Source organism: Lipotes vexillifer, unplaced genomic scaffold (genome assembly GCF_000442215.2).
Source record: "Lipotes vexillifer unplaced genomic scaffold, Lipotes_vexillifer_v1.1 scaffold1616, whole genome shotgun sequence".
Lineage (NCBI taxonomy): Eukaryota > Metazoa > Chordata > Mammalia > Artiodactyla > Lipotidae > Lipotes > Lipotes vexillifer.
The window spans coordinates 48714-55537 of record NW_006790438.1 but is presented as its reverse complement, the minus strand read 5'-3'; the positions used below and the strand labels follow the sequence as shown (position 1 = coordinate 55537).

General features: G+C 41.1%; 1 pseudogene; it reads right to left on the bottom strand.

Moving 5' to 3' along the window:
* Window positions 1-1363: 1363 nt before the first annotated feature.
* LOC103086197 (60S ribosomal protein L27 pseudogene) lies at window positions 1364-1774 on the bottom strand (annotated as a pseudogene).
* Window positions 1775-6824: the final 5050 nt, after the last annotated feature.

Below are 6824 nucleotides of genomic sequence, written 5' to 3'. Positions count from 1 at the left end.
ATATGATTTGCAATACTTTCTCCCATTCTGCAGTTGTCTCTTCACTTTCTTGATGGTGTCCTTTGAAGCACAAAAGTTTTTAATTTTGATAACATCCAATATATCAATCTTCTTTTATCATTTGTGCTTTTGGTGTCATACTTAAGAAATAATTGCCTAACCCAAGGTCTTCTAAGAGTTTCTTCTAAGAGTTTTAGCATTTACATTAGTGTAAGGTCTTTGATCCACTTTGAGTTAATTTTTTTTAAGTTAATTAATTAGTCTGCATTGGGTCTTAGTTGCGGCATGCGGGATCTTTGTTGTGGCATGTGGGCTTTTCGTTGTGGTGCGTGGGCTTCACTCTAATTGTGTCATGTGGGCTCCAGAGCACACGGGTTCCGTAGTTGCGGCGCGCGGGCTTAGTTGCCCTGCGGCATGTGGGATCTTCGTTCCCCGACCAGGGATCAAACCTGCATCCCACGCATTGGAAGGCAGATTCTTAACCACTGGACCTCCAGGGAAGTCCCTGAGTTAATTCTTGAGTGTATTATGAGGTAGTGGTCCAACTTCATTCTTTTGCATGTTGTCCTGGCACTTAACTCTTTTGCCAGTTTTCCTGACACTATTGTTGAAAATGAATTGACCATAAATGTTAGGGTTTATTTCTGGCTAACTATTTAACAATATTACTAGAAACTTATTCACAATTGGTTAATTTGATCACCACTGTTTCTTTTGAAGACATGTGTTTTTATATTTTTCACGTAGTCTACATAAGTCCAGGGCCAGGATATTTGGTATTTTCCCTTTACCCTTCTTGGTAATCCTTAAATCATGCTTTTTAGGTGGTTGTTTATTTCACCTGTTTGTAACAGTGGTATAACAAAGAATATTAATAATGATGATTCTTTACAAAATCTTCAGGCATTTAGAAGAGCATGAACTACTATCTCTTAAATACCGGCAAAGAGAAAGAGATTCATTTACTAATATGTTTCTATTTACTGTTGATTACTTCTCTTCAATTTAGCATTCATCTTGTAATTTTTTTAAAAACAGTGACGAATAGTGAGGCTGGGCTGAATTTACAACAGCTGACTGTGATGGTACTGTCTGTGATAGTTTAGTATTAAAAATTTATTTCATGGTATCTTTTAAGATGTGAGTCAGGATATAAGCATGCAATTCATGGAAGAAGAAATGTTCATGGCTAATAAACAAGTGAAAAATATTCTCTACTAGTTATAAAAAAATGCAGACGATGACCCAATTGGGTAACAAATTGGCAGAGTTTTTTATAAAGATCACCACATTTGTGATAATGGTTGGTAGGCTTTTTGTTTTGTTTTGTTTTGGTGTTTTTAATAACTGAAACAAGACAGACCTAAAACTGCAGCTTCTGGAAGAACCATTTGTTCTCGCCGGTCTTGTATCTCTCCTTGAACCTGACCTTGGTGTCTCACTGGGCCTTGTGTTTGAGAGCAGGGTCTCTGAAGACATCCTTGTTGACAACAGTTTTGTCCAAGGGGATATCCACAGACTACCTTGTGGGCCCGAGGTGATTATAGCTATAAACTTTCATAAAAGACTAGATCTTTGACCCCTTGGTGATTTTCATCTCGTTCATGGCAGCTGTCACTTTGCAGGGATAGCGGTCGATTCCAGCCACCAGAGCATGGCTCCAGGGTCGGTCTGAGGTACCATCATCAGTGTTCTTCACAATGACTTCTTTGCGTCTGGAGTAGCATCCAGCCAGGATCAGAACCACATTCTTGGGTTTCATGAACTTGCCCATTTCAGCAGCACCACTTGGGACTACAGCCGGTGGTAGGCTTCTTAACATGCATGTGTGCAATGCGGGAAATGATTCCATAAAGGAGTTCTCATCCTCATTTTGCAGAGGAGGACGCTGAGGCTCAGCAAGTTTCATGAAGTCATCTCACGTCTCACAGCTTGTACGTCACCAAGCTGAGACTCAAACCTAGGTATAGCTACTGACCAACCCCTCCATAGCCACAGGGAGAGTTTAGTCCAGACTGGTTAGAAGTCATTGTGAGATTTCTGGTAAACCAGAGTTTGCATTCTGCCTTATGCACCTGTGAAAACTCTGCAGAGTAAGGTGTGGTTTGGTGATTGGGCTGGGCCATCATGGGGGCTGAGGAAACAGACTGTTTCTCTGAGAAACTGTGTTCCAGTGTTTCTTATTAGGTTTTCAGGGAGGGAGGGTAAAGAGCGGAAGCGAACTTATTTGTTGTGTAATTTCTATTATGCCTAGCACTTTATACATAGAAACTTATTTAATCTTCCTCTAATGTTGGAAAACAGGTAATTTCTCACCATTTCGGAGATAAGGAAACCAACCTGAAGAGAAACAGTTTCTTTTCCTAGCTCACACCTTCAGTTAAACAGCAACAGAGCTGAAATTTAAATGCAGGCGTATAGAATCCAAAGCCATATGTCTTTTCACTATTATACACAGTCTCCGCTAAAGGAAAATAGAACACATGGTTCCTAGTCTCTTCAACCTACTTACACATTATATTATGTTTTCTGCATGATTCATACAGTGTTTGCCTTCACGGTATCTGTGTGTACCTACCGTGATGCCTTCAAAAGTCATTCTGGAGACCTTTTATTTATTGCCCCAGGTCTGAGCTGAGCCTGATCACCTTCCCATAAAAGAATCTTTTGCAGAGAGGATTCTTTGTGGGATGTTTAAGCAATTGTAGTTGGAATTGTAGAGGAATTTTCAAAAATTTCAATACCTCTCCATATACATGGTGCCCTGCTAGTAGTTTTACAAACTTTAAACTAGAAAACACAGTAAAAGCCAAAAAAACCAAAAGCCTAATCTACAGTGTCTGTTTACAAGGAAGTCAAAGAAGGTAACCTAAAACCCAACCTATCTTTCTAGATTAAAAGGAACTTAAAACCAAAATTTGGATCTTCCCTGGTGGCGCGGTGGTTGAGAGTCCGCCTGCCGATGCAGGGGACACGGGTTCGTGCCCCGGTCCGGGAAGATCCCACATGCCGCGGAGCGGCTGGGCCCGTGAGCCATGGCCGCTGAGCCTGTGCGTCCGGAGCCTGTTGCTCCGCAACGGGAGAGGCCACAACAGTGAGAGGCCCGCGTACCGCCAAAAAAAAAAAAAACCAAAATTTGCGGAGTTGACACAGCAAGTGTGACAGTGCAAGTATGTAATCATTCTCTTTTCCCTTAGCTGGAACATAGTGAGTGCTCCTGGACAAACTGAGTCCTGGATTGCAGCCGTACTTCCAAGCCTTTTCTAGCATTGCTCATCGTCCCCCTCTATTGGAGTTTTCCCTCCTCAGCTTGAACAACATGAAAAACCTCAAGCTCTGCCAGTTCTCTTTTGCAATCAACCTATAAGCAAAAGGCACTTGTGTCAGAGATTCCTGAGCATGTGGGATCACTCTTGATTTGCTTAAGTCCTTGATGATAAACAAAGAAACTGCCCCGGGCTTCCCTGGTGGCGCAGTGGTTGGGAGCCCGCCTGCCGATGCAGGGGACACGGGTCCGTGCCCCGGTCCGGGAAGATCCCACATACCGCGGAGCGGCTGGGCCCGTGAGCCATGGCCGCTGAGCCTGCATGTCCGGAGCCTGTGCTCCGCAACGGGAGAGGCCACAACAGTGAGAGGCCCACGTACCACATAAAAAAAAAAAAAAGAAAAAAGAAATCTGTTAAACTTTATTTTTTAAAATTTTATTTATTATTATTATTATTTTGTTTTGCGGTACGCGGGCCTCTCACGTTGCGGAGCACAGGCTCCGGACGCGCAGGCTCAGCGGCCATGGCTCACGGGCCCAGCCGCTCCGCGGCATGTGGGATCCTCCCGAACCGGGGCACGAACCCGTGTCCCCTGCATCGGCAGGCGGACTCTCAACCACTGTGCCACCAGGGAAGCCCATATTTATTATTTTTTAAGATTGAAGTATAGTCAATTTAGTGTTTCAGGTGTGCATCAAAGTGATTCACTTATACATACATATATATCTATATCTTTTTTCAGATTATTTTCCATTATAGGTTACAAGATATTGATTATAGTTCCCTATGCTGTACAATAGGTCCTTGTTGTAAGAAAGTTGTTAAACTTTATTAACTCAGGCTTAACAGAGATCCTGGAAACCTGTGAACACCTTAGAAGAGCCTCATTTTGGAAATGTGGAGACAGATGATTATTAAGATTTCCTTTGGCTGTAAAGACATCTGAGCTAATGGAAAGATTTTAGTTCTGTTGTGATTTACTGCAGAGTCCACTTTTACCAAGGAATGAAATAGGGAAGAAAAGTCATATTTTGTTGGCTACTCTGTTGGTCACTTAGATATTTTATATATTCCTCAATTTATTCCTTGCAATAACCATAGGGAGTATTATTATTCTCAGCTTATCAATATTGTTCTCTAGATGATATTCAGCCTTATGGCTCTAAATTCTGTTTGTATGCTGATGACTATCAAATCTTATAATCTCCTCCTAACTTTTCCCATATTAAATAAACATCTCAGACTTACTGTTACCAAACCAGAATCTTAAAGTCACAGCTCTCCAAACCTTGCTTGTCCCATTTTACCCTAAGTAAGTTGCTTCCCCACCCATCTGGTTGATCAGACAGCAATTTAGTTGTTGTTGATTTCTCTCACCCCTTCACTCCCCACAAGCACTCCACCAGCAAGTCTGATTGGCCATACTTTCAGAGCACATCTAGAGTTTGACCACTTCTCTGCATTCCACTCTTATCTCTAACCTAGCTATCATCATCCCTTATCTAGACAACTGCAGCAGTATTGCAATTGTTCTCTCTGCTTCCACTGTGCTACTCTACCAACAGGAACCAAGACGATCTTAAAAAAGAAAGAAAAAGAAACAGTATTGATTTCCTCCTTAAAAGTTCTGATGATTTCCCATTTTATGTAAGAAAAAAAAACCAACCAATCTAAATTGCAATCTAGGGACTTTCCTGGTGGTCCAGTGGTTAAGACTTCACCTTCCAATGCAGGGGGTGCGGGTTCGACCCCTGGTCAGCTAAGATCCCACATGCCTTGTGGCCAAAAAACCAGAACATAAAACAGAAGCAATATTGTAACAAATTCAATAAAGACTTTAAAAATGGTCCACATCAAACAAAACAAAACAACTTTAAATTGCAATCTATGGTCCTGATTGGGTCTTTGCTCACGTCTTCAGCCTCATTTGGCTGATGCTTCCCTCAACTGTCTTTCGTCTTGATCTGCATCATAGCAGATGTTGTTCCTACCCCCAGACTTTGGCACTTGCTCTACCCTCTGCCTAGAGAGCTGGATCTCCAGCTCCTCTTGTCATCATTCACTCCTGGTCCAAATGGCACCTCTTCAAGGATGCCTCCCCTGACCACCCTGTCAAAAATAATCCTACATTGTGTAGAAACTGTCACATCACTCTGCTTTATTTTTTAAGAGTTGCCACTCTCTCATTATTTTGTTGATTTACATGTTTCTCTCAAGCAGAATGCAAGTCCATGAGATTTCTATCTTGTCTATTTTGGTCAATACTGTATATCTATGCTAGTAGGTATCACAGTGCCTGCTATATATCATTACTCAGTAGGTATTTGCAGGATTAATAAAAGAAATACATTGTCTTGGTCAGCTTTCCAGCTTTTTTTCTGTTCAGTACACATTTAAAAATACTTAAACACGTGTAAGGCTACATGCATGTCCTCGAGCAGATTTCAAACAAATGTACTCTTCAGAAAAATTCTGAAATGAGATTATCATCACACAGGATTTTTTAATGTGAAGAAAATCTGGAAATAAAAAAGGATAAACTGTTAAAGAAGTTAAATACTTTTGCATAGAGGCAGTGGGAGTTAGGACAGAATAAACTGATGATTCTGGTATATTTTTGAAGTCATGGTTTTTGGGAAGGGGCAGAGATAAAAGCTACAAATGGTTAAATACAGCTTTCAGGAATTTGTCACATAATTCTTTCTTAGTCCATCACTCATTGCTGATGAAGCCACTACTCACAGTGGACTTGCTTCCTTAAAACATTTGCACTCAGAAAGGAAGATGCTAAGGGAAAAACAAGCCCTAGATCTGCCGTCCCCAAGACCCACTCAGAGCAAGACCATTACAGCTAAAATAAATTCAAGGAGAAAGTGTCACACTGATGCTGAGTATCTATTTTGGTGTGTTATGTCCTTCTTCTAAAAGTTGGGGAGATGTGGAGGAGAGAGATAAAAGGGAAAATGAATATACTGTTTACTCAAAGGGAAATATACACGGAAAGTTCCATCTTCAGAATCCTGGCACCATCTAGTGGTTAATGAATCCCATTTTTAGAGACCAGTCATTTTCTTAAATGGTAGTTCTCAGACTTCCCTTGGTATGTCTCAGAATCATACAATGAACTCACACAAATACTCCAGTCCTATAGATGTTGATTCTCTAGGTTCGATGTGGGTCTTGGGCATGAGAGTTTTTAAAAACAAGTTACCCAGGTGATTCTACTTTAGCTGATGGTTTTAAAACTACCTTTTTGGAAATAGCCTCTTGTTGTTTGTATGACTTTCCCTCTCCTTTCCTTTCTCTCTTGTAAGAAGTGTGTATACAGGATATTTTACACGATAAGATCAAAGTGAATTTTGAGCAATACTGTTGTGAAATTTTGAGGATTTTGTGACATATTCAAGTCAAACCAGAGTTGAGAAGTTGTGTGTGTATGGGGGTTGGGGTAGGGTGGCCCCAAACCAGTGTGGCTAATAATTGCTCTGGTCAGCCAATAGCCAAATAAATGGGACAGATGTCATTTGTAACCTATTTTCAAGGGGCCTCTTCAATTGT